The sequence below is a fragment of the Phalacrocorax carbo genome, chromosome 6 (genome assembly GCF_963921805.1).
Source record: "Phalacrocorax carbo chromosome 6, bPhaCar2.1, whole genome shotgun sequence".
Taxonomy (NCBI): domain Eukaryota; kingdom Metazoa; phylum Chordata; class Aves; order Suliformes; family Phalacrocoracidae; genus Phalacrocorax; species Phalacrocorax carbo.
Genome location: NC_087518.1, coordinates 5,516,927 through 5,544,341, shown reverse-complemented (window position 1 = coordinate 5,544,341; position 27,415 = coordinate 5,516,927). Strand labels below are relative to the sequence as shown.

The following is a 27,415-nucleotide window of genomic DNA, read 5'->3' as shown; positions in this document are numbered from 1 at the left end:
AAAGAAGTTTTCAGCTCTGTAGGTTTTTGCTGTTCAGCTTGCTGCAATGCTTGCCTTCCTTTTTGGTACAGAATGCTTCAGTTGCCTGGAGCTATTCTAGTTTATACTGGGCATTCATAGCAGAAGCCCAATATCTCTTGCTATTTTTGCTCATGGCTACCTGAGCAAGCAGCTCCTGTGCTACAGAGAAGCACCTTCTTAATGAAGCAGCTATGAGATCAATGTTGTATGACTTCCAAGTGCAAAACAGTTTACAATTAGCTGAAGGTCTGGTATTTGACAGTTTTTTATGGCTCTTTTACAACTGTTTGCAAATCTTTTCTTCCTTTAAATTATTCTGAAAAGTGTTAGGGGAAAGCCAAAAGTTATTTTGTGCAAGCATGTGTCTACTTGCATGAATCCAAGAGTCTTTTTAATTTAAAAGCACCATTACAAATGCCTGTATTTACACGACAGTTGTTTATGTAATGCTTTAAAGAAAATCTAAATGGAGCACAGAAGCCAACGCTAATGCAGAAGACGGTGGGAGTTAATGAACATGCTCCTGGGGCAGTCCAGAAGATGGCAAGGCATAGTGCCTGTGCCGTAAGGATTTGATAAAAAGGCCGTATTTCTCAAAAAGAACTTTTGATGCAACCTTGGTGCATGCATAACCAATGACTTTTAGGCTCCTCTTCTCATCTGGATTCCTGTGATGTTCAGGACCACTGTTTGTACACTAGCCCAGCATAAAAAAAAAAACAACCCAGAACACAGACTATGAGGAGACAACCCCAAAATTCAACCTTTCTCTTGAGATTTTGTGCATTTCCATAAACAAAAGCAAAGGCAGAAATTAAGCTCAAAAGTCTCTCTTCAAGCAAAACCCTTTTCCGAATCCACACCTCTCTTCCTTTCATCCAGACATGCAAACCTTTTGGTACGCCCGAATCTGGAACAGTCTGACTTTCAACCAGGTTTTGGCTCTCAACAGCATGCCACAGCCCCTCACCTTCACCTCAAAGTATCACCTACTCAAAGTGAAAGTGCAAGAGAAAACCTTCACAGATAAAAAGCACATTCTAGCCTTAGGCCTGTCAGCGTGGCACAGGTCTAAAGAGAAGAATGAATCTGCATGATAGAGGCTTGAAATGCAGGTGCCTGGGTGGAAAAAAGGATTTCCAAAAGGAGGCATATGCGTGTTAAAACTGAAAAGAAAAAAAAAAGGGGGGGGGGGGGGATGCTCATTTGCAAGAGAACACAGGACAAAGAACAAAACTACACCTGTAAGAAACATGTTTCTTTGCCAAGTGCATTGAGAAGGTTGTACCTTCATTTTAGACTCTAGCCAAAAAGATTAAAGCTGGTTTCACCCTCACCCAAATCACCAAGGAGACCAAACCTTCTTCAGCTTTTAACTGCAGCGAAGTTAGCACGGAGGGAGGATTCACGAGAAGCATCTCCCGAGCCCCAGATCACTACCACTGTTTCATAGCATCCTCCTTGCTGCTGACGCTCTCTTCCCCTGCTCCTGTCGCACCCGCTGCCGGCAGCTCTCTGCCTGCTCCCCAGCCAACACGCCGTGCTCAGCTGCGGGAGCGCCTTGCTGGACAAGACGGCGTGATCAATGGCATCTTTTCCTTGTAATTATACCTATGGTTTGGCAACACCATATCCGTAATCTAGACTGACAGCATGCAAGATCCTACATCTTCCAGGGGAAGCCAAGCTCCAGCTCAGAAGGATGCCTCCAGCAATGGGGAACTCTACCAAGTTATGTACTCTTATGCAAGTTTGGGGTTTCTTAAACATCTGAAGGGAAAAAAAAAAAAACAACAACAAAAAAAGATAGATCAATCCAGTAATCCTTGTTGATTATACTGACAGTAATTATACTTGTGTTATGCCAACAGTATCTTCAGTCTTGAGAGTGCCAATGCTTTGAGATAGCTTGACTGCCTCATGGATGAAATGAAGCTGTAGGTTTTCGGCCACTAGAAAGAGGACAGTAGGTGTTGAAGGTGATTTGGGGATGCAGGGCAAACACGTCAGCTGGATACTGGTGCTGTCTGTAAAACCACTCTGTTCCTACCCTGCGCAGATCAGCTGCTTCCTCCAAGCTAAACCAATAGGTAAGAAAAACAAAACCCCCGAAACCCCACTTACCTCTCTTGCAGCCAGGTGTTGGTAGATTTATTGAACTTAGAAAATGGGGGTTTTTTCTTCCTAGATGGAGACTTCACATTTCACATCAGGAAAGAACTGGCTATGGTCTAGAAGGCTTGATCCGAATGACACACTACAAGCTACCATCCTCCAGTCATTACATGAAATATGTCCAACTCCCTAAATATTTTAATATATATTTTACAATATAAGTACATTGTGTGGGAAGAGACAGAACAGTCACCACATCACAGTTTGCTCAGCTGGATCCTGCCCAGCTGTGGGATCACCAGTGAGCAACTGATAAAAATTTAAGTCCTGTTCTGACATTGGTTCCTCCTGTTGCTTTTGGCGAGCTGCTTAACACCCAGCATGTCCAAGTTTCATTGCTTTATATATACATACATATATCTATGTATACATAGTGCAGAAATTGTATTTATTCAACCTCCTACAGTGTTCAAGAAAGTAACGAATTATGCTAAAGCATTTGAAAGTGAGGAGCTCTATCAGAGACAGAGATCAGGAGCTTGGAGAGAGCAGGCACTGATTTCACATCAGCCTGCAGAGCTCTGGAGTGAACAACCATCCTCAGCCTTTGAAAATCAGGACCTTTTTGAGAGAGCTTAAAGACAGGGTTGAAAAATTACTCAAGATCTTTGGAAAAAAAATATATATATATGATCAGAAAACACCACAGCCAACCCAAAGCACTTATGGGCAAACCACTGATTTGCAATTCCAAACCACTTTTCCGCCTAAATCCTCCACTTACTATCTTATCTGATCTTCTCTCAGGGAATCCCCCTAACGTTTCTGCTTCGAAAGGACCTCTCAAGCTCTACTCTGAGCGCTTCTTAGTGCTGAACGTTTCCGTTGTTTAGGGATAGGCGAAAAACTACGACAGGCTAACAGCGTTTTTATGCACTCTCCTCTGTTTTGGGTTTTTGTTTGGGTTGTTTTTTCCCCCGCCACACACACTGCTGCACCACTTATTTTCTGGCAAGACTACCTGTACCGGGTAACCAGTCTCCGCTGTCTTTGCCAAATAAAGGTTGCCATACCCAACACAGACACACACTTTTACTGGCCTGTCACATGAACACCAGCCTAAAATAAATTTTAAGAAGGCATACGTTCCATGATCAGTATCAACACCAAAAACAAATAAATGCTGCTTTACCAGATTCAAAAAACAATGTAAAGTCTGCAACCACTGACACTTCTGCTTGGTGGCACAAAACCAGCTGTGTTCAGCTAGAACGGTACAAAATCGCTGTTAAGAAATACCACAGACCCCCTACATCACACCAACAGAGCCCTCGCTCTGAGGCTGAGAGTGGCTGAAGACACTGATTCTTTTTATTATCAAAATGTCCTTTATTAGATGACCTCAGCACTTCACAAGCATTATTTAAATCCTCCAGCAGCCTCTTAACACGGCAACTTTTCCTATTCCCACTTTGTAGACAGAAGCGCACAGACGTGGAGGAGACGGTGTAACATCAGGTATGGAATAACCAAGTCCCAAACTTCCAACGGGCAGCTTAAATTCACAGGCTTTGCATTAATGTCCTTTCTCCAAAAGATTATTTGCTGAAATGAGTAAGAAAGAAAATAAGAAGGTTCCTCCCCCCTCCCATTGTCATTCTGTGCTCTGTAAGGAAAAACACTAAGAAAATACCTTTAATTTGGAATCAAAATCCTTTCAGCAAACGATTTTTGAGGAACACTGCATGGGAACACCTGTTTTAAGTGGGGATGTTAGAAGCCCAAAAAAGTATCACAGAATAATGATGCTTTTTTGAACAATCAGTATCAGTCTGTTCCTGGCATTATTTTTGGAAATGGTATAGCTAATATGACAGCTATGATTTGGAGCCTTCAAAAGGCATAAGCTATTGGCATTTTAAATACATTACATACAAACATGCACGCACCCCTACACCCACACTAACTCTGAAGATTTGTTCTGCTTGTGTCTGCTGGCTCTTCTGAGTATACTCCACAACAGATTGTTTCCTTCTCTCATCCCAGTTTTCTCCTATAGGGGCTTTACATCAGGCATCCAAATACAAGGGGTATGGAGACACTTGCATTAACACACCTCACAGCAGAAGGGATCCTCTGCGACCAAATGGGCACAATCAAGCCTTTCAATTAAATTACTACCCAAAAAGGTGTGGGTGGCTTATTACCAGAGACAGCATTTATTTTAAAAATCGGAAAGTACCATTAGAAACACCTAATGTAACCCTTATTAACTGATTTGAATCAAGTCCTGAGCACATTGGGTTTCTAAGTGTCTGCTAACATAGCATTCTGTTTGCCTAATTAAGTTTTCAGTAGGGTAAGCTATAGTTCTCATGCTAATATAGGGAACTGAAAAATCACGTATAAACCAATGCCTAGCTTGATTTACCTTTATTGTATAAGAATTTGCTACAGGCTCTTCAACAACCACTAACTAAATTTCCATGAAAAAGGACAATTGCTGGAAAAATTCCCACCCCAGCCCAAGTGATGGGGATGACAGACTTGCCTCTAAGTTATAAACCCTCCACGCAATCCCCACGGTGCTTACACACCCTTTGGTTTTTCCCTCATCACTTTTCCCCTTTCCAGTCCATATTGCGAACCTCGAGCGTATCTCCCCGGCCGTGCCAGCAAACAGCACTGCAACACTCTCGCTGGGGAACAGCACGCAGAGGAAAATTACCATTATCCAAAAAAAATGACTCTTAAGAGGCTTAAAAGAAATCTCAGGGAATCAACTCAGATCTCCATGACAAATAATTAGCAAAATAAAGATAAAATACTGAAGCGTCTCAGCTTTCCACTACATTCCAAAGCAGCTTATTTTCTCCCTCAGTTTTATTCTTGCTGCATTTAAAATGCTCACTTGTAACTTCCAAAAAAAGAAGAAAAGGGGGAAGAAAAAAAAAATGGACGACAGAGCACTTTTTGGGCAAAAAGACTGATTTTTGCCCGCTGAGTCCCTGCACCCAACCCTGCTCCAGGCAGGGCCCCCGACCCACGCCCCCACGGGACCTGCTCATGGGGCGAGCGCTCTTGGAACAGACCCAAGACTTTTAAAGCCGTATCACGGCATTAATATAATTTACAAAATGGTTAAAAATCAGAATGTTTTTCCTTCGTGAAAAATAACACACTTAATGCTTTTCATCTGGCACATAAAATTTACAATACCTCCAGGAACATTTTCTTTGGTTAAATCAACACTATTGGTACTTTTTTAGCCTCTAAGCATATTACAGCCCCAGCTTTTTACAGGTTCTTTTTGGTTGTTGTTTTCACCCATTGTAATAAACTTTTCAGAACCAGAAATGATCAACAATAAAAAGCATTCCCATGTCAAACAATTTTAACTACTGCTTTTAAAACAATAATAAAAAAAAAAAAAAAGGAGGGGGGGAGCGGGTGGAATTCAGCTTCAAACCCGACTCGTACAGTAACTATCTCGATGCAATTAATATAAAGTAATCATCTGTAGGGCCAAACTTCAGCGCTCTCCCCAAAATTGTTTCCATGCCGCTTCCATCAGGCGGCCGCAGCAGATGTTGGCTGTTAAAGGGCGCAGACGACACAGTTCATGACTTCTCGGAGGCGGCTGCGCGCCACATCTGCAGTCGATGAAGGCGAGCGCAGAAGTGTGGCAGACAGAAAGAAAACGTCAGCCGGGCCAAGCCAACCCTCTTCCGTGCCGGGGCTAAAAATAGAGGGGGCGTCCGCCCCGCCGCTCCGGCCGGCCTGGCCAGCCCCGGGCAGCGCTGCCGGAGGAGAGCATCCGGGAAGCGGCGAGTTCACGCCGCGGAAGCGAACGGCGGCGGCAGCCTCCGACTGCCGCTCCGCACTCGGCTCCTCATTAACTGGGCGGCGATCCAAGTTCATCTGGGCCCCAGAGAAAGGCAATGCTTGTGTTTAGACCGCACAATACTGACATAACATTAACAGATTTACATATGCAAAACTGTGAAGCAACAGGCATTCCCCCTCAATTGACCCACAGCTTGTAGTGGCTGCCGAGTTATTCCCTGCTTAGGCTCTGTAACCAAGTGGGCGTCATGCGACTACCATCTGGGTACCACTTATTTAAAGCTGGCAGTCTCTCTGTAATAGGCAAGCTGGCAATAAGCAGGAAGGGAATAAATTGCATCATTTAGTTAACATCCACTTGCTTTGCGGCTGTTAAAAACCCATGACTGAATAATAATTTGGTTATTTCTTTTGCCAGACAATGCTGTCAGCCAAATCGTACTACGCATGCTGCAAAACGTCAGCTTGCAAAATTTCCACTTTAAAAATAAATTAAAGAAATTCGCAGTATAATGTGAGCTAAGAAGTTTCTCTAATGCTAGCGACTCAAATGCAATCGAGTACTAAAAATAAACTTGCACTACTGTCGTCACCAGATTCTGCTTCTCCCTAAAATCTTAGTCTTTGCTTTTAATCAGCCACCCACCCGAATCCATTAAACTTGCCAAACATCGCCAGCCTGGCCTGTAACGAGCAGAGGAACCGGGGTCCGCTCACAGGAACACTCATTGGACCCGAACACATCCCCACTTCATGCTACCCACTGCCCTTCTCATCCTTTGCCTTAATTCGTAGATTTTATCATTTCCTTCTGTCCGACACAACTGCTTTCACACAAATTGGTATCAAAGAAAGTGGCTGAAACCCTAGACCACTGAAATACAGCTAGAATGTATTCTTTGTTTAAAAAAAAAAAAAAAAAGAAACAAAGAGCTTCTGAAATTAAGGTTACTCTCTGGGGCTCTTTAGTTTGCAGAAAATTAAGTTACCAATAGTAATCAATTTTTTTGGTCCCAATTTGCTAGAAATACAAAAAGTCTGCACACACATATCTCAACATCCATCTCTCTTCAGGACTAAAGGAAAACCCCACGCTGAGTACGCTTTTATACTGCAAAGATAACAAGGGTTCGCATTATGCGGTTGGAAAAGTCAGGAGTAACGTTGCCATCGAGATTAATGGCGAGGAAGAGCCAAGAGCACAGTCCACGGGTAAGAGTTTTCTCGACACAGGCTACAGAGCCTCCGTCTTTCACAAAACCAGGCTCGCTCCTCCCTCATTACATTTTGAAGGGACGTGAGGGACTCTGAAGTGCAGAAAGAATTTAGCACAACCGATAGTTAAGTGGAAAGCCGAGTTCATTAGTAACTCGCTCCCAGTATTGGCAACGCGACGGCCTCGGGGAGAGGATGCCGGAGCAGAGTCAGGCTGCCGTACGCCCCGCACGTCTCTGCAACAGGCGATCTGCAGCGTTGCCTCCAGCACCCACGCCGGCTACGGTGCCGAAATACCACGCAGCCGGGCACGGAGGCATCGAAGGCAAGTGGGAGACAACTGTTGCTCCCTCCCCATCCCTATCTTGTCTCCACTGCAGGTCTAGGGTGCTAGGGCAGAGCCCAACAGGTACAGGTGCCAACCTCCACACCGCGCTGTGTCTCGGCACGCCGCCGGCAGCATGGCAGGCAGGTACGTCAAACCGCACGTACGGTTCCAATACGGGTAACCCCTTTAATAACCCAGCAGCGATACAGGATAGACCAGGTGCAACGGGACCTCCAGCCCTCAATCTCAAAATGCTTCCTGAGCCAACACACACGAGGATTGTTTGCTTAAAGACATAGTCATTTGGAAAGGGACCTTTTTACAGGCTTCCACGGCACCGTGCAGCTCTCGCGGCTGCAGCCACAATGCTCAGCCAGCCCAAGGCGAGCAGGGGAACGCAGGACCCGCGGCCACCCACAGCCCACCACAACGTGGGACTGCCGCCCTGGAGCACTACAGCGCGATGGGCAATCGTAACAGCTTGCAGACTTTTACAAAACACTAAGGAAAATAAGATGGAAGAATAAAAGAGGTTTACACGGCTTGATCCTGCACCAACCTGACAAGACAGTGGTCAGATGAAGGGGAGGGGAAAAAAAAAAAAGGGGGAACAGAAACAGAGGGCAGAGAGAAAAAATCTGTCAGAGGAAATGCGATGCCAGAAACTGTTCCAGGACCCGGTGGCCGGATGCCAACTCAAGAGCCTCCAAAAAAAAAAAAAAAATAAGGCTACAGAGTCCCCAAAACCTTCTTTATAAAAAAAATCCTGTGCAGGCTGACATCTGTCAAGTCGTACCTGTGCTTGCTGTGCCTGCTCCACCACTCTCATCCAGGAGGTCTCAGCCTGAAATACTTATCGGGAGAGGAGACTCAAGGCATCCAGTAACTTTGGCAAGTTATCCTTTGGGAAACATGCATCGCCTAAAGCATTTGTGTATCTCGGAGAGTGTTTGAGAAGCTTCACAGTACTGAGCCTTAGCACTTTTAATTGCATATACCATACTCAAGATCATCAACCCAGTAATGCTGTCACACATGCGGTACATTACTGTATGGTCAATCTCCCTAATTATTCTTGAGTTATTTTTTCCAGTAAATCTACAAAATTATCAGCATAAATCTCAAAACATTTACCAGTCAACAAACCCAGCACAACAGACATAACTTGGCCCCGACAAATAAAAAGACTAAGGAAAATGTATTTATTTGTAGCAAATGTCCTTTCCTATAACTGTCAAATAGATTACAACTACATTTCTTTCCTCGCATTGCACCCTGGGATCCAGACATTTAACTAGCACACGCTACATTCCTGGATTAATCATAAATAGAATATATTTTAAAGTGCATTAATTATGTAACAGATGCTTCCAGGATTCCAATGGAGGTAATTTTTAAAATCCCAGTGTACAGTTTTACGAATCTGTGAAGTTTCAAGGTTGTTTTTAATTTGCGCTCAATACAACACTTATTTAAAACCATGAAGTAATCAACCACTGCCTAATGGTTTGGGGTTGTTTTTTTTTCCAGTGCAGACTGGAAGACGCACCCTACACCATTAGCATCGGGCATCCCAGCTACCGATGGAGGCTTCTCCCATTTCTTTGCCGTGATGGTGGGTTTGGATAACGAGCCGTGCAGACCCAAGATTTCTGCATTTGCCTTCTCCTATTAATTTCTCCTCCTCAGACTAGTTTCTGCCATCCAGAAGTCTCAAACCCCTCCTGCACATTCCCGCTCACGCAGCAGACATATTCAGAGGCACACGGTGCACGTCGAGTCCCCAGGGACAGTGGGGTGAGAGGCAGGACCCTCGGGGTCTCCAGGGAGCGCTTCATTTATCGATGGGGTCCCATGAAGTAACTCTCATCGCGACGCAAGCACTCCAGCACAGTGCACGGGGTGCGCGGGCAGAGCCGTGCTGCCACCGCTGCACAGCAGAGCTCCAGGCCACCTACCAAAACCCCGCTAACCCACAAGCCCTGCGGTGTCTTGCGGCAGTAGCAGCTGTCATCACAGCTACACCTTCACAGGTGCTGCTGCCGCCTTGCTTTGAAAAATGGAGTAAAACTTGAGTTCACTTGTAAAGAGTGCTCTGCCATACTAGAGAAAAACGGGGTTTACCTCACTTACCTTGATGGTAACAAACGTAGCACATCCAGGTGTGGGGAATACATGCAGACCCACAATATTTTCTTGCTAGCTAGTTGCTGGGAAATTCACTGCTTGTACAGCCAGATTCAGCTGCTACCCACCACGGGCAAGTTCACCGCCAACAGCCTGAGCTTGCACGGGGTCTCTGGGCTGCAGCACTGCAGTGACAGGCACTGGCTGGGGCACGGGTGGGATCTCCGCAGCCTTCAGAGGGCTGCACCAGAGCGCCCCGGGGCAGGAGCACCACAGCCTCCATGCCTCGGGTGAGGAGTTTGCTTCTCCCTCCGTCTTTGCACAACACATAGTTCTTGGATCAAGTCATAGGTCTTCTCACAGAGCTTCATCTCTGCTTTTGTCTGCGATGCTTAATTCATAATGACTCGGAGGGGCATTTTCCAGGCACCCGCTGTGTGCGCAGCCTGCTAAGCGGGAGTGCCCATACCCTGGTAGCACTGTGCTGCCTCGGGCTCTCCCTTCAACAAACCCTCCAACGGGTCGAGGAGGAGAGGGAAAAATATAGAAACACGGAGAGCCATTAAGGCTCCTATCAGATGTGGTGTTGACACATAAGAACGAACGGTGAATAACCCTAACACCAGGTGAGCAATATTTAGGAGTACGTATAATTGCACATGCAGAATATGAAACCTCAGCACTCGGCGAAGAGACGGAGCGAGAACGGGAGCGGTTCAGGACCGCAGCTCTGCTCACCTGCACATCAGGCACCCCTGGGGAGACCTGGCAACTCACGTCGGGCACAAACCAAGGAGAAAGAAAAGTGGATAATAAGTATTTTATTCCTACAAAGTATTTTATTCTGACTGCTACACCTTTCCAAAATTAAAGGTAATAATTAAAAGTGAGGGTGAATGCTTTGATGCCTCGCTTCACAGACTGCACATTCAAATTCCTCAACAAGACAATGCAAAAACGGGTAGTTACGGGGCCGTCAGCTGAAGAAGGCAGACGACTTTGTGCAACACCAGGGCGGGCAGCTGGGTGCTGGTCTCGGTCTCGCTTCCCCAGGCGCGACGCAGCCAGCCTCCTCCTCCGGCGCGTGGGGCTGCTCGCCATCGGCGGCGAGAGCCGCGCGGGTGCAGCCCCGTCCAGCGGGCACCGGGCCTCTCCTCGCACCGCCGACATTCCCGCTGCTTCCAGCCAAAGTTATCCATCAGGTCTGAAGGAAAACACACGTGGCACGGAGCAGCCTCACCCCACCCCATCGGCAGGCACCGGTTAGGAGAGTCAGGGACACCCCGCAATGGTGCTAACCCTTCCCGAAACACTCCACCGATCCCCTCCCGTCGGCGCACGGGGACGGCCAAGCAAGCCGAGCTCTCACGGGCAAGAAGCTGCCCCAGTGTGGGGAGGGAGACGGACCTCGAGCGGCACAGCCCGCCCGTACCGCCTGGTAAGAGGGATTAGGTCCCTGCCAAACTGCGGCATGACTTCACCCCCATAATCCCCGGGACACGTGCGAACGCCAACACCATGCCAGATTATCAGTAAGGTGATAACACTCATAGGCCGTACCTGCTTGGCACGGCTGGAGCGAGGCTCCCTCAGGGCTCCTCCAGTTTCACTTCCTGCTAACATGCACCTGCACCCATTTCAGAAGCAATAAAAGCATAAACCGTATTTAAAGCTTTACTCAAACCCCCAGTATAAGCCTGAGCGGGCCCCGCGCCACGCTAACGACCGTCCATGCCCGGCTCCCACCACCTGGGCTCGCAGGCGGCCCCTCCGCAGCCGGAGCCTGCGGCTCTGCGCCCGGCTGTCCCTGCACGGGCAGGCGCTGGCACCCGCGCTTCCCGGCCACCTTCAGACCACAACATACCCGACACGTACATCTTGAGTGACGCTGAGGGAAGAGAGGCTACTGGTCAGACCCTTTTTGGTGTAAAGCCGTGTGGCGTCACTGAGCTCAGGCCATACATTTCCTTACCAGCTTCTGTTCCTTAAGTCAAAAGTTAGCTAGCAGGCCAGATGCAGTTTTATCCGAGTTTTATATGCAGCTGTGTTTCCTTATTGCACAGATAAGTTATTATAAAAAACACGAAACAACAGCAGCTAGTGCCCTTATCAAAAATCGCCAGCCTCTGGACCAGCTCATCATCTCCTGCTAACAAAGAAGAAGAAAACCCAAAGAAAACACAATGCCAGGTGCACACAAGAGCACCGTTAAATTAACAATGAAATGAAAACCCATACTTGCATTAGCTTTGGCGGGCTGGTCCCATCAGCAGCACTGCTGGGAGCATGCCCCAGGGCGGCTGGGCAAAGAGGACCCCTCTGCCCAGAGGCGAAGAGCAGGTCCAGGCAAAGAGCCTCTGCCAGAGGTTTCATGTTGCAGCAAAGCCAAGCAAGAGGCCAGACACTTACCAAGGGGGTGGCCCTGAATCCAGAGAGCCCAATGAGGATGCTCAACTGGCAGAAAACATTTTTTTCCTGCTTAAGTGGGTTTTCTGCTGGTCTAGCTTCCCACGCGGTCTCACCCTGTGGTCAGGCAGAATCAGGTGAAGCGCAGGGGACACGATGGGAAGTGTCCAGGGACAAGCAGACAGATCTCAACCTACTTAAGCTGCAACGTAACCAAGCCCTCATTCTATACAGCACCAAGCACACTGTCAAATAGCCCGTGAAAGCAGCGTCAGCCTTCATCTGATTAAAAAAAAAAAACAAAGAAGATAACGGCTTTCCAAGGAAACAATTCTCATTTGATACATGTCATGAAGTTGTGAGCACGCTTGAGTCACGGCACACGTGTGGACCATTGTAATGCACTTGCAGAGCGATGTGTCCTCCTCCTCAATCTGCTGAGAGCATCCACCAGGCAGAGGTTGACACGCGGAGGTGATTCAACGCCGAGGAACAGAAACATTAAGACACACGGTTCTTAAAACAGAGGCTGTACCTGACACTACTTTTATTTACCTGGGAAAGTTTTCTGCTCTGTATGCCCTTCCCTTCCAACTCACCCATGGCATTAAACAGAAACCCCACCCTACCCCAGATAGCTCGCTGCTATCAGGCGAGTAGACAGTGCTTCCAATACAGGCAAATACTTATTTTTCCTTTTGGACCTATGAGAAATACCAGTTGAAAACCTGAATATTATTTTTTAACCAACAGGGCATTATGTATAATACCTTCCACCCCCTCCTTGTGCTTATGGCATAGAGCTGAGGGGGGGGCGGGGGGGAAGAAATGGAGAGAAAAAAAATGTTCCCACCAGAATGTAAATATTTGTGCATAGCAAGAACAAAGTATTTCCATAAAGCTTTCAATAAAGGATGACTGCAGGCCAAATTTCACCCTTAGATACAGGCATATAACTCCAGCTAAAGTTGCTCAGAGCTGCCCAAGTTTACACAGAGGCTGGCTCGAGCATACTGCATTCATGCACGGAAGGACTGTGTGCCCAGGAGCCGCGGCCAGACTTCCAGCTCTTTCTCAAAAGTCAGACAAGATTTGCTTCAAATCAGTGAAGAACTTCAGAGATGAGTCAAACCTGCAGGATTTGCTGCAATACTCGCTGCAAAAGAGGATGTGAGAACTGGCAAGTACGCTGTGTTTACTCGCTGTGCCATCTAATTCTGGAAACTCAAGCTGAGATTTTGCGTTCGAACACGACTCCGAGGGGTGGTGGGAAGATCCTGGCCACGTTACAAAGCCACGCGCTGGGCAAAACTGGAGGTATCTGCTTAAACGGGGCCGGGGGCTGACACAGGCAGAAGTCCTGCAGCTGGTGAGCGAGGTCTCCGTAAGGAGGATGCTGTACCGCATCTGCCTCTAGCCCAGGGGACGAGCCTCCGCAGGCAAAGGTTCACAAGAGGAAAAGCAATGCTCTAAATATCACGCACTGCTTCAGTTAATGACACAGATTTACACTGGGTGTTAGCCTGTTCCACTAAAAAAAGCCAACCAGAGTTGTTTTTTTTTTTTTTCTTCTGGTGCAAACTGTCCTTTATAGAGACTATTAATATCTCTCTTTCTTCAGTTTAAGCTACACTTCTCTTCCCTGTTCTCCCACAGACTTAAAAGATAACTTGCAAAGCAAGATCTAATTTTTCTCTATCTTTTGTCCTTGTCCCTTCCCTCCCGTTACCGCCTGGACAGGTGGACTGTTTTCTAGGGGAACCACTGCATGGAGCACACAGTTTAGATTTGCTGCAATATTCACATTTTTAAGCAGAAAAAGAAAGCAGATATCTACTTTATACAAAACAGATTCCCTTTGATCCTGGTCTCAGGTGATTAGTTCTGTGTTCCACAACTAATAACTTAGATAAAACACCCTTCTATAAACAGCCATCTCAAACAGCTGCAAAGATATTCCTCGCCATCAGACACCAGTGAAGACAAAGAGCAGTGGAGGGTGGCCGCCAGGAGATTATGCTGAAACAAATGCAGTTTTATTTTTCCCTTTAAATTACAAAAGATTATCATTTTGCTCAGCAATGCCCCTTATTAAATTGAAACTCTCCACATCAGAATTAAATACGTCCTGTCTACTCAAAATGAAGTGTATTATTTATCACTAATATTTAATGACAAAAACCTGATAACTTTCTCCGATTATACCACTGATGTCCTCCAGTCATGCATCATTGGCTCTGCTGGTCATTAGCATTATCACAGTGCATAAACTCTGGCTTATGCAGCAAGTTTGATAACAGAGCCAGACGCCTATAGCTACTATTTTTCAGTTTGCTCAGATTTACTAGTTTACCTCTCTACGAGCGTGCCTCTATCTAACAGCATCTATTATAATGCTTAAAAATCCTAGTTAATCAATTTCCATTTCTGTACAATATGCTTCTGCACGATCACAATTCCTCGGCAAACAGAAAGCACTCGCTGAAAAAAAAAAAAAAAACAAAAAACAAAAATCACATTTCCCCTTCAACCGGCCAAGGACCCTTTTCCAGAAAGACTGTACTGCAGCCAATCTGAAGAATAAATAGGAAATAGCCATTCTCCGGCTGTTTAATGCTAGGAATATGCTGGATAGGCTTAAGATATTGTAGTTTAATTCACAGGTAACGTGCCATTTCAACTTTTATGAAACAGTATTTTTTGTGTGCTGTAGACACTGCCTTTATAGCAGTGTAGAAAAAAAAACAGGACAAATGTGCACGGTAGGACATCAGCTAAAATGTAGGAAGATGGGTTTCTCCCATTCTCAGTTAAATCCTGTAACTGAAATGACAGATTAGGAAGGTTTCCTGCATAAGACCACCATTCCTTACACTACTGGCCTTCAGAAAACTCAGGTGGGTTAGCCAGAGAGTAACTTTAAAATACTTGTACAAACAGTAATTTTGCTGCATACTTTGGACATTCCTCCTTCAAAGCCTTTCAAGTATCAAGTAATTTATCACTGAAAAATACATTTTCACTTTTCCAAACGTACAGCTCGGGAGCTTTATGAACCTAACATACATCACCTGAACATCGACACACAGGCGTATCATTTAAAACTAACACAAACAATTTCCGACAAGCTATTTCACAGCCTCCTTCTCCCAGCACTCATTTAATTCAACCAGGACGGGGTCCCTGACACAACTCTCTGATTAAAATATATTACCAAATTTGTTAACACATCATTACTATTGCAAAACTTACTGAGAAAAATCTCTCCTCTAAATCTGCTAAAGTAGATATAGGCTACGATGATCTGTACCAACATCCAGATAGATTCTTACTATGTTACATGCATGAACATTCAAAAATTTTATTCTCTGAGCCAAACTGATTTTTTGTTTTTAACTCGGTCCACCCAAGGAAGCTCCCATGACTTCAACAGAGGTATCTGGGGTTTAGGCCACATAACCAGAGCAAAATCTGTCTGTCTCACATACTACACATGGAAATACACCCATCTATGAAATTCACCTGAGGGGGAGGAATAATTTGCAGTACACTGATCAACGGAGTTTGCATGAGACTGTCTGAAGGAGCCCTATTTGAAAAGTAGAGCAGTTATGAAAGCAGAAAAGTATCAATACTAACGCAATCAGTGCCACTGTATTACGCTATTTGCCAGGCAGAATTCATATCACTTAGAAAATCTCGGTTTGGGTATAGTTTCGGTATCACTAACTACGATATTAGAAGTTGGGGCCATTATATGAGAAATGGCAGCAACTTGGTGAGGTTAATGCCAAATTCCACGTTCCCCATCGAAGCAAAAAACGGCTCAAGCCCTGGAAGAAAGGCAGGGAGCTCGGGAGCACAGGATGCAGAAGCGCTAACACAGATGCTTCCCCAGCCCCTGCACCTCTCACCGGCCGGGGGCCTGAATCTGATCCTTCAAAAACAAAACAATGAAAAATATTGTCATTGTTCTCCTCTGCCCACCTGCTCCTCCATCTGCACCCCCTCCAAAATGCACTTTTGACCTTACTGAGCATCAGCCACCGTCAAAAGCCTTGCCGGCCGCATCCTGCCCTGGTCCTGGCTCTTCCCTGCCGAATCCAGCTTCGATGTCCTCCGAACAGCCCAACGTCGGAAGCTGCTCCGTGACGCCCCGCAGCCCCTGAGCTGCCGCTGCTTTTGAGGGGATTTCTGCCACAGGTGGAAAGGAGGATTTACACCACTGATTTTAATGGAATTTTTCTTTGCAGCACAAGTATGAAACGTGGGAACGGGGCTGGAGAAGCTAAGTGAGCTGGCTGACCAGCTAACAAAAATTTGTCATGAGGTTCATGGGAGATAGAGTTCATGACTCACCGTCAGCAAGCTTACTATTACAACATAAAAGCTATTATTAAAAAAAAAAAAAAGTAAAAATGCAAGCACCAAGATGAACACTTCAAGACGGTTTTAACTTCTTAATCCCAAACAGACTACTCCTGAAGTAAGGCTTGCAACGGGCCCAGCTGACAAAAGTCATAAAAGACAACCTTGCAATCAAAAGGCCTTTAGAATACTGCATTTCAGTTGCAAAAAAAAAAAAAAAAAAAAAGCCCCACCCTATTTCTGCTCCCTTGGCATTCCCAGAAGTTTCTTGGGAAGAGGTGTCCCGCTCACGCTCACCTCCCAGCTCTCCAGAGGCAGAACGACAAACACAAACTTTGCATTCACTGCGCAACACCAGGAAGGATGCTTTTTAAAATTGAGATTAGTTTCTGAAGAAGTATCAGTTAACTCTGAAGAAATATCAGTTAATTACTTAATCCTTCTTAATGGAATGATTAACATCCTTTCAGCAAACAAGGCTGTGATGATTTAACGTTTTACTGCATGTTTCATTACAGAGCCGGTAAAATTAATACCACTCCCCTCTCGTCTGCTGCGACCACTCATTTCTTTATAATCAGTTACATTTTTCACTTCTGCAGAGAAGCCTCTGCACCCAGCAGAGGGGAAAAAAAAGGCTCAGATATATAAAAACCTGCATCGTTGTTATTCTGCCGTGAAGCCAAGGACCAAGCTCTGGACGGGAACCAACAGAAACGCAGGTGGCCACAGCGCCGGGGAAATCAAGGTACGAGGCAGCACGGAGCGACGAGCCCCAGCCTGAGCCTGGAACAACTTGATCAGCATCCCGGGAACACCGTGCTGCTGCGGAAGAGGGGCAGTCACTTCAAAGGGAACCGGGGAGGGATGTTTGAGTCCCGGCTCAGACAGCTCCTGAATCCCTGAGAACCCCCGGCCGCCTTTTTGGCAAGAACAAAAGTCCTTTCAGGGCTCCAGCGCTCGCTGCAATCAAACCCAGGCTCAGACATTAATTCTGAGGGCAAGCGTTTTGCAGGAAAGGGAATTTGGCATTGATTTTTGTGATCAGATGTTTAGCGGCTCCTCTGAACATACCAGCAATTCCCCCTCACCATTTTATCTTCCTTTATCACAAGCTTTTTAATAGAGACATGACATTCTGCTTACTGCTGGGCGCTCTCTATTTATCTCTCTCTTAACAACACTTTGGCATCATCAGCTCCGCTATCTAAATCAGCAATAGTGCATGTCCGGTCACATAAAACCGGAGAGGGCTTCCCGAGATGCCTTGGGAAGTCTGACTGCTCCGGTTTACTGATGTGTTAATATGCCCGATCTACTAATTAATGAACAAACAGCTTAGGCTAGGAGCTGGGGGAGGGACACCAACACCAAGACTGCGGAGAGCCTAAGGAAAGACACCTGACCCTAACTGTTAGCAACAAGACGACAAGACCGATCGGGAAGTACAGCTAAAACTCCGATCCAACATGAAGGGAAATGTCTGGCAAAGAGGGGAAAACTAACAGTGCCATTAGAGGCTCCAGCCAACCTGCTGAACTGTGCCACCTTCTGTCAGGCTGTCGGTGCTCAGCACCCAAGCGCCTGGCCCGGCCAGGGCTCCCCAGCGCCACGCTCCCATCGCATCCTTCTCTCCATGCCCAAATCCTCATCCTCCTCCAGCGACCCTGCGGCTCCGGGGACGTACACCCCAGCCGAGGAGAGCTAGGAGTTTGCCCAGACCCATCATCGGGCGATGAGAAAGCACGGCTCATCCTTCACCTTCCCAGCAAAACCACCTGCCTTTGGCCACAGGCAGAATCCCAGCAGGTGGGTTTTACGAAGGACCAAAGTTTGGCTGAAGTTTCAGCCAGACCCAGTTTCACCCAGGGCAAAACATTCCTCACCCTGAGAGCAGCCTGGACCACGCACCGCAAAGGAGACGCACCGTGGCTGCGCCAGCAAGAAGGGTCCTGCGCAGCCAACGCACACACCAGCGCTTTGGGAAACACTTTCATATGTATTTCAAAAATTTGGAAAAAAGGCCGTAAGTGCTTTCTACCTAAAAAAAAAATATCTATTAAATCAACAGTCCCAACAGTGCAAGAGACCCTGCAGCACCGTGCTCTGGGCCAGGCATCCAGAAGAAGGTTGACTTACAGATTGCACATGCAGCGCTGCCACGCTGCAAATACTACACGACCCCATCCCGCCACACAAGCAGCCTGCGTTTTCAGTGTGCGTCTGAATTAACAGCAGTGCCAAACTAACTTATTGAGGAAATAGGCACTTCTAATAAAAACACAACAGTGACAAGTATTGTACAGAGCGCGATTAGCAGTAAACAATACACTGGAGAATCATCCGAATAAAATGTTTTGGGTATTTGTGTTGCTTTCCGAGACCGTTGCAACTGAACGGGAAACTGGGAGGAAAAAAGCCCACAATTAGTTTCAGGATAGCACTCCCAGAAACGCTGTAGCCTATCAGATATATGTAAATATTTTACGATATGGGTTCCATTTCAGTAGATCTGTCAGGATATTTACAGGGCTTGACAGTATTTCTGTCTTTAATTAAATTTTCACACACATACTTTAATGTAATTTAAATAGATTATTAGTTGTCAGAATATAGTATAAATTTTGTTTACGATTTAGTTACTTTAAGTACTCACATTGAGGAAACTCATTTAACCCCCCGACTGAGTAGCATTAAGTGTTGAGATGAGACTTCTAAAGAGCTTCAACTGCCCTTTGCACTCTCGCAATAATCTTAAATTACTACAACTTAATTGCAATTTCAAGGCACTAAAATGGAGATGTTTTTAAAACAGCACAGGGAGGGTCAACGAGAGGAGAAAAATTATTTAGTCCTCTTCAGGTACCAGACGCTGCTTGGAGAGAAATTGATTTTGCCCATGCTCTTCTCTTTGCTCATTTTCCATAGAATGCTATCTTCACTTTCAGGATGGCGCTGAACAAAAAGTTATCAAGATTATTCTGGATACTTGCCACACACAAACAGCCATTACACATAAGCCTGCTCACTTGCATGCATGGAAGAGATCAGTGCCAGGAGAATAGAAAGACAAAACCCTAGAGCATATTTGCAAAGAAGGCTGCACGCGAACAGAGCCAGCAGCTTCTCTGACTTGGTAGCTCCAAAGCTGAAGTAAGAAAAAAGAGCACATGTTAAAACACTCCAGACATCCCGACCAACAAATATCTGATCTCCTAAAAATAGAACAGCTGATTCCTCTACAGCCCAAAATATATTATTTTTTTAAATTAAGAGACTGCAGAGTTCCCACAATCAAGTCTTTCCTCTAATGACTACTTGATTTATTCTAGCCTACTTTTTTTTTTTTTCCCCTCTATATACATTGGCCTCACCTTGTTACCTACGGTAGCTGCAATTCCCAACGCACCGCGAGCTGCGGGAATCAATCGGCACAGTAGTTTGTGCGAGCAGCAGGCTGCGAGCAGCGTTTCTGTCAGCGCAACAGCAAGCAGTTCTAGCAAACACAAGATCTTCATTTCTTATTGCAACAAGACATTTGACAAGGATTTGGCCAACGCAAAAACAATCAGACTCACGATTTAGAAACCGCTGTGCTTTAGCACGGCCGAGCACTTATGCATGTCTTAATGGCATGAAGTCAAGGACTCCGAGCCCGGCCATACCTTTCTAAGCATTTCAGTAAAGTTTGGTTGCCAGGACCTCTAAGAACAGTCGCGAAGACGCTGCTGGTCTCTAGTGCACAACGTCTCTTAAATTGCACTTAGCAAATGCTTTCTGGCTCCTATCGCATATCGTACCTCCGCTGAACCGCTCGCCGGGTGTGAAAACCCGCTACTGTACACGGGAGGCGGGGTGCAGGGAGAAAAAGTTTCAGCGATACGGGTTAGTTGCACAGACCTGAAGCCAAGCCCAAAGGCAGCAACGCGAGCAGAAGCCCCGGTTGATGCCAGCGTGCTCTGGATCAGGCCCTGTGCGGCCAGGGGGGCTGACTGACCCTGAACTCGTCTTTGGGGGCACGGAGACCACGTCATACCCACAAGCTCTATGTTCCGAGCAGGGTGTCACCCGTGCCCCCGCGCTGCTGACCACCCCCTGGTCCTTGCCTCCAGCTGCCAGCCCCTTCCCACCCTGCCTCCCCAGCGGAGGCTCGCCGGGAAGCGACCCGATAGCAAGGTTCATTTGAGGAATCATTACAACACGCTACTTAGTTCAAACGCAAGCTTGAATTCTAACAGCAAACAAAACGCATGTGCACCCAAGCTGCCTGACTACGGCGGGGCCCGATCCTGCTCCCACCGGGGTGGGAATCCCCTGCAAAGCTCCCTGCCGGGGCGCCGGCGCCGCGTCCATGCACACGCACGATGCGGTGCCGGATGCGCTCGGAAAGGCAGGCAAGGCCTGGACAAACACAGTGCCCCCAAAGAGAAGTCCAGCTACCTGCGAAAAGCTCACTACATCTTCTTCAGCCCTGTCTCAGCTGCATAAAAATATTTCAGCTCAGTGCCTTGAAGTTGCAATTAAACTGTAGTAATTTAAGATTATCACAAGAGCAAAGGGCAGTAGCAGCTCTTCAGCAGACTCCTCTCACCACTTAATGCTACTCAGTCTTGGGGTTAAATGAGCTTCTTTAGTGTAAGTACCTTAAAGCAAGTGAATCGTAAACAAAATTTATACTATTTTCTGACAGCATATAATCTATTTAAATTTATTAAAGCTTCTCAGAGAAAATTTAAGATGACAGAGGTATCATTATGCCCTATAAATAACCGGACAGCCTTGCAGAAATAACTATTTTACATACATATCCTACATATGTGTGTGCATATGTTATTTCATTTGATATACAAACACATGCTCAACAGATATTTCACAAAAGGAATTACATTATCCAGTTCAATCTCTCCCCATAAATGACCACAAGCGGTACGAATACTAAACGCTAAGCTGCATTCCATAAATTTGCCTTTTTACTACCAGCCCTTTTTCCTAATTTTTACAATGCCGTGAAACAGGAATAATTCTGGAGCTACAAATGTTTACAGTATATCATACCAAGGACAATACCGCAAATTTTAGCTCTTCAAAAAAGGTGATGCACTCCAAGAGAAAAGCATATTGCAGCATATGCTGTGCAATAACGTCCAATGCATAATTCTCTGCTCAACTTTCCTGCTCCTTCCCTCACCAGTACAAAAACTAGCTGCGTTACGATTACTGGTGGAACTGATTTAAGGAGAAACCGGTTATAGATGTTAAAAAACATTACACGTTACCCAAAATTGCTTAAGAGCATACATGTGCATGTTTAACACACATACTTTTTATTGTCTAATTAAAGCATATACCATAAAAATCTAGAGGCTTTATAATAAGTTATGCAGGATGGTTATGAAACCTTACCTTATAAAAAGTATAAAGTACTTATTGTGTGATCTGCACTGCTAATTAAAGAAATGCTTATGCTAAAAGGTTTTGGATTTCTTAATTCTTCAGTAGATGTGCACTTGGTCTGCCTCCTGATTAATATACATTAGGGTAACAGCCTTCTCCTCAGATTTTTTTTTTTTAATAGATATTTCCATTGTTTTGGAATACTTTAAAGAAATGAAAGAGGGGGCATACGCGTAGAGTTTGCAGCGAAGTGCTTGAATACAAACATGAAACTGTCAAGCAACAGAAATAACCTAACTTGCCCCGGTTAAGTTTGATTAATACTTAAATCCAAAATGTTTATTAAAGTAAAATCAAGTATCTCTTAATATTCCCTACTACTATTTCCACTAAAAAACTACACGGTAAAAGAGTCTCCCAAATACAGCCATGAAGCCAAGTTATACACAGCTTTGCAAAAATCTTGGCATATCAAAAATAAGGTGCGACCCTGCCTGATTGGTGACACATTCGAAGGAAAGATATTACAAGTTTTCTAAACTCTAGGAATGCAGACATACAACATACAACGCTTAATCACAACCAAACTCCTCTATTATCCATCAGCACAGCACTCACAGACAGAGGGAAAAAAAAAAAATCCATGTTTCCTTACAATTCAGAGATCCAGAAATAAAAGCTGAATTCCACAGAACTTTTATGGTTTTCAACATTACGCTACTGAAACGCCTTCTCCTCTGCAGCTCTAGACAGCATAAATAAAATCAAATCCTAAGTCTCTCTGAAAGTGTACACAACGCGCCCCAAACCACTATCACTCAAGAGAAAAAAAAAAAAACAACAACCAACCAACCCAAAACCCAGCCCATGCACAAAAAAACCCCTAACTTTGCAATCACAATCGTAAGCAGCAGAAAGCCTCCCTTGAAATAGTAGTTATTTTTCTCAGAGTTATCCTTTGGTTTCACAACAAAGATCAGCATTTGTAATGGTCCATTTCTGCATAAGTGAACATATAGCCTTGCTGCCTGATCGAATAGTCCAGAGCTTTCAGTGAGGCAGCTCCTGACAACAGCCCAGCAGCAGCTTTGTTTGATCTCTCCTGCCTTCCTTAATCTGGGTTGTCAAGGTTCACTTGTTGGAGGCTGTTTACTTTACTTTTTCCAGGGGAAAAAAAAAAAAAAAAGTGATTTTTTTTTTTTTCTGTCTCTCATACAATGACTAATCCAAAGACTAAGGGGGAAGAATGCTGCCAATGCGAGATGTTAAAGCTACAATACCTTTTTGCAATGAGATTTTAGCCGACACCTTTTGAATGGTAACTAGCGAAGAGCTTCCTACCCCAGCGCCCCGGTCCACTCAGCACGGTTGTGAGATAGTTCAAATAAAATGTGCAGGGGAAAAACATTCAGAGGAGAGAAATTGAAACCGGTAGCCCTGATCTCCCCTCCTTCCCCCAAACCTAGCTGCAAAGATGCACGGTCCCTCCTTGCCCACATTCCCTTCTCTGAGAACTTGCATTATTTCAGGCTCTCTCAAACTCACAAAAAGTAGGAGCTTCTCAGCAGTAACAGAAACTGTAAAAATAATCCTAAACCGAGTGAAATGCCTATTCTCCCTCCGCCAAAATATTAAAGCAAACCGTGGCTCAACAGCACAAGCAGCAAGTTTCTTCGACGACATTCTTGAAACTTTGTCTAATTAAGAAACCGTCATTAGTGACATCAATATTTGCCCAAAGCAGGTAAAACGCAAGTTCAGAAAAACTATATGGAAAGGAAACGCAGTTTAGAGAATCGCTTTAATATTTAGGATCGTCCAGCACCCTAGAAATCAGCAGGCTACATTGTGTAGACGACACGCTACAAGCAGTATACATACATTACTCACTCAAAGAACAGTTACTAAAAATGAAACCTTAAAACTTCTGAGCACAGAAGTTGGGCTCCAGCTTCTCTAGAGAAGCGGCTCTGAGAGCGCTCGCAGGCGGCAGATACCTCGGGTAGGTACGGGAGGTCTGAGCGCTGCTGCTGCCAGCCTTTGGGGGAAATCGGGGGGGAAAAGGGGAAGAAAAAAAATAAATAGGAGTAATCTCACTCGGCTTAGTTGGCTCAAAGCAAAAAAACACGCAATTAAAATCATTACAGCGAAGTGGCAGAAGGAAGACTCGCTAAAATCGAGGCGCTCCGCAGCCAGCCCGGCGATGCTCTCCGCGCCGGGGCCGCCGGATAATTAATAGTTGGGGGGCGGTGGGGAGGGGGCCGCCCCGCGCCCCTGCCCGCGCCCCGCGCCGCGGCTGGGGTTTTCTTTTTCAAGGGAAAAAAAAAAAAAAAGGCAAAAAAAAAAAAAATTTAAAACCACCCCCCGAAAAAAAAAAAAAAAACCAAACCAGCCCCACGGGGCGGGGGGAGGAGAAAGGCGCGGACACGCCGCTCGGACGCCGCCTGCGGCGCGCACCCTCCCGCTGCCCGGGGGAGGCGGGATGCGCGGGCGCTGCGCGGAGAGAGATGCGCGGGGCGGCAGGTGCGCGGCGCGGCCCTACTTACCGGGCACCGGCGGCCGCCCCCGGCCCGCAGCGAACCGCCGCTCCGTCCCGAGGCTCCGCACCGCGGGTCTGCGCGGGGTGGGGGGGGCGGGACACGCGAGGGATGCGCGGTCCGCACCCGCGCAGCAAGAAGTTGCGCCGGGCTGGGGACGCGCGGATGTTTATTCAGACACTTCGTCTCTCCCCCCCCCCCCAAAAAAAAAAAGGGGGGGGGGATGGGCTCAGCGAGCCCCAGGGACGCGGAGGGTGGGGGGAGGATGCGCGGCGCGGAGCTCCGCGCCTGCGGAAGGGGCTGCGCGAGCGGAAAGCCGCAGCAGGTGCCGGGGAAGGGTTGCGGGAGGGGCGGGGGGGGGAGCGGGGCGGCCGGGCCCGGCGTGGAGGGAGCGTGGGGGGAGGAGGGGGGGGGGGGCTCGGCCCCGCCGCAACTTCTTGCCCCGAGCGCTGAAGTTGGGGCTTCCGCGCCCCTTGCGCGGGGGGACCCGGCGGAAAACACGAGGAAAGCGCGAGGGGGGGGGGTGCAAGGAGGGGGGACGCCGCATCCCACTCTCCGCGGAGGGTACGCGTAGAGTGGGGGGGAGGGGGGGAAGTTTCCAAACTGGGCGGATAAGGGATGCGGGCAGCGGAGGGGGGGGGGGGGGGTCTGCACCCGCGCACCGCCGCCCACCCCACACCCCCCCGCTCCCCCCGCTCCCGCGCCGGCCGGGATGGGGTGGAGGAGGGGGTGGGGGACCCCTGGCACGTGGGGCCGGCGGGGTTGGGGAGGGGGGGAGGAAAAGTGCAACAGCCCCGGAGGAGCGGGGAAAGTGTCGGGGGGGGGCCGGACTCACCCGCAGGACTCGGCCTGCCGCTGCCCAGCACGGCGCGGCCCCGGCGCGGGCGGGCGGCGGCGCGGAGCGGCGCGGGTTTGCCTCTCCGTCCCGTCCCCTCCCTCCCTCCCGTCCCTCCGGCACGCCGAGCCCGGGCGGCGCGGCGGCGGCGTGCTCCGCCGCTCGGTAAATAACAATAGAGCCCTCCGCTCGGCGCCGCGCCCGCGGGGCCCCGCACGCCGCCCCGCCGCGCCCCCGCCCCGCGCCGCCGCCCGCGCCCCCTCCCCGCCCCGCGCAGCCCCGCGCCGCCGCCCGCCCGGGCGGGCCGGGGGCGTCCCGCGACACCCCCGCGGAGGGAGATGTTGTTATTTTTTGCTGTTGTCAGTCTCTGACGTCACATCCACCTGCTGGGTAAACAAGGCTCGGTGCAAGGGAAAAATAATAATAAAAAAAATAAAATTAAATAATAAAAGCTTTGGGGGCGCTGGGGGGCGGGGGGGAGGGGGGCGGAGGCCCCGCCGGCGCGGAGCTCCGCGGAGGAGCGGCCGCGGGAAGGCGGGGCGGACCCCGCGGGTGAAGCGAAAGTGGCGGCGGAGCGCGCTGCGCAGCCTTGCGCGCCCCTGCGCAGCCCTTGCGCGCCGCCCGGGTGAGTTCAGCGCGGGGGCAGGCGGACCGGGGCCGCCCCGTTGGCGGAGGGCAGTGCCGCGCCCCCCGAGCAACTTTTCCGCAGCCGCCCCCCGCGGGGGGCCGGGGGGGGGGGTGAAGAACCTCGCTGGGCCTTCCGCGGGTGCCCGCGGAGTCCGCCTTACCTGCGCGGAGCGGCGCGCCGGGCGCAGCCTGCGCTCCCCCCCCCCCCCCCGGCAGCGCACGCCGCTCTTAGCGCAAAGACTGCTTTTAGAAAGACTGCGCGGGTGCGCAGCGGCGCGCACCGGCCGCTCTGCGGGAGTGACCGGCCCGGGGGCCGGGCTGAGAGTGGCTCCGCTCCGCGGGGGGCTGCGCTGGCCCACGGCCCCCTCCCCCCGGGGCGGCGCGGAGTGGACCCGCGGAGCTGCCGCGCCGTCGGGACTCCCGTGGAGGGGCCGGTGGCCGCGCCCGCGCAGGGGGGAGAGGACACACAAACATACCCCCCCAAACCCCGCGGCTCCCGCACTCGGCACCGAGAGGTTGAACATCACCGCCGGCGGCGGGCGGACCGGCGGAGGTTGCGCGGGGGGGGAGCGGGCAGCATCCCGACCCACTGCCCGGCTCCACGCGGGCCGGCACCGGCCGGGGGACGGCGACGAGAGGGGCCGGGGATGGGGCCGGGAGCGGGGCCGGTCCGTCGAGGGGCGCCCCGCGGGGAGGGACCCCCCCCCGCTGCAAGGCGGGAGTTACCGGGCGGCCGCACTGAGCGACCGACTTTGTTCGGGGGGAAAAAAACTCTTTTTTCCTTTCGACCGCGGGGACCCGATTTTCTTCCCCTCCTTTGTTTTTTTTTTGTTTGGTTCGGGTTGGGTTTTTTTTAGGTTTTGTTTTTTGGCCATCGCCTTTGCCCTCCCCGCAGGACCGACACAAATCCCGCGGGCCGTTCTGGGGGGGGGTGGATTAAACCCCGTGCTACCGGGCGGGGATGAGCGGCGGAGCCCCCCGCCCCGGCCCCGTCCCGCCCCGGGGGCTCCGGCAGCAGGGCCGGGAGCGCGGCGCCACCTCTCGGCAGAAGCGCTCCGGTAGCAATTAACACCTTAAATTACAGTAATGGCGAGGTACTTATGCCTAATTCATTATATTTTAAATAATTAAGAGGAGGGGAGGGGGGAAAAAATCGCTGCAAATAAATATTTGCGATGATGATGTTTGCGCCGTACTTTCAGAGCAGTCCTCGCAGGTCGTCAGGGGTTGCGCCTCGGTGGCACCACCGGGAGTGAAAAAGCTCTGGGAATGGCACGACTTGTGCATCCCGGTCTTCCCTGCAGAAAACGCCGGGATTTGGGGCACTGAGAGGGACCACCGGCTTTAAACACAAACGCTCACCGTCATCTTAAACTCCTGTTGTTTAAATTTCTTGGTTCATCCTAAATTTTTTGGTTCATCTGTTTCTTCATTAGGAAGAAAAAGGAAATGAACCTACTGAAGGAGCGTTTTTTTTAAACACGCACACACCACAGCCCCCCCTTACTGTTCTAAAAACTATTCGCTTTACATTTCACCCTGGAATAGACATTGTTTATTGGAAACTTCTTCATCTCCTGTTTTTGACTTTGCAAA

The 27,415-nt window shown here is 48.4% G+C and overlaps 1 protein-coding gene across 2 annotated transcripts in view; it reads right to left on the bottom strand.

Annotated features, from left to right (window-relative positions):
• Positions 1-25,287, bottom strand: part of FOXP1 (forkhead box P1) — a 391,149-nt gene extending 365,862 nt beyond the window's left edge. For both annotated transcript variants that reach the window (XM_064453468.1, XM_064453467.1), the window contains exon 1: positions 25,193-25,287. The gene's annotated coding sequence lies outside the window, so the exon portion shown is untranslated. The remainder of the gene's footprint in view (positions 1-25,192) is intronic.
• Between the last annotated feature and the right edge of the window lie 2,128 nt (positions 25,288-27,415).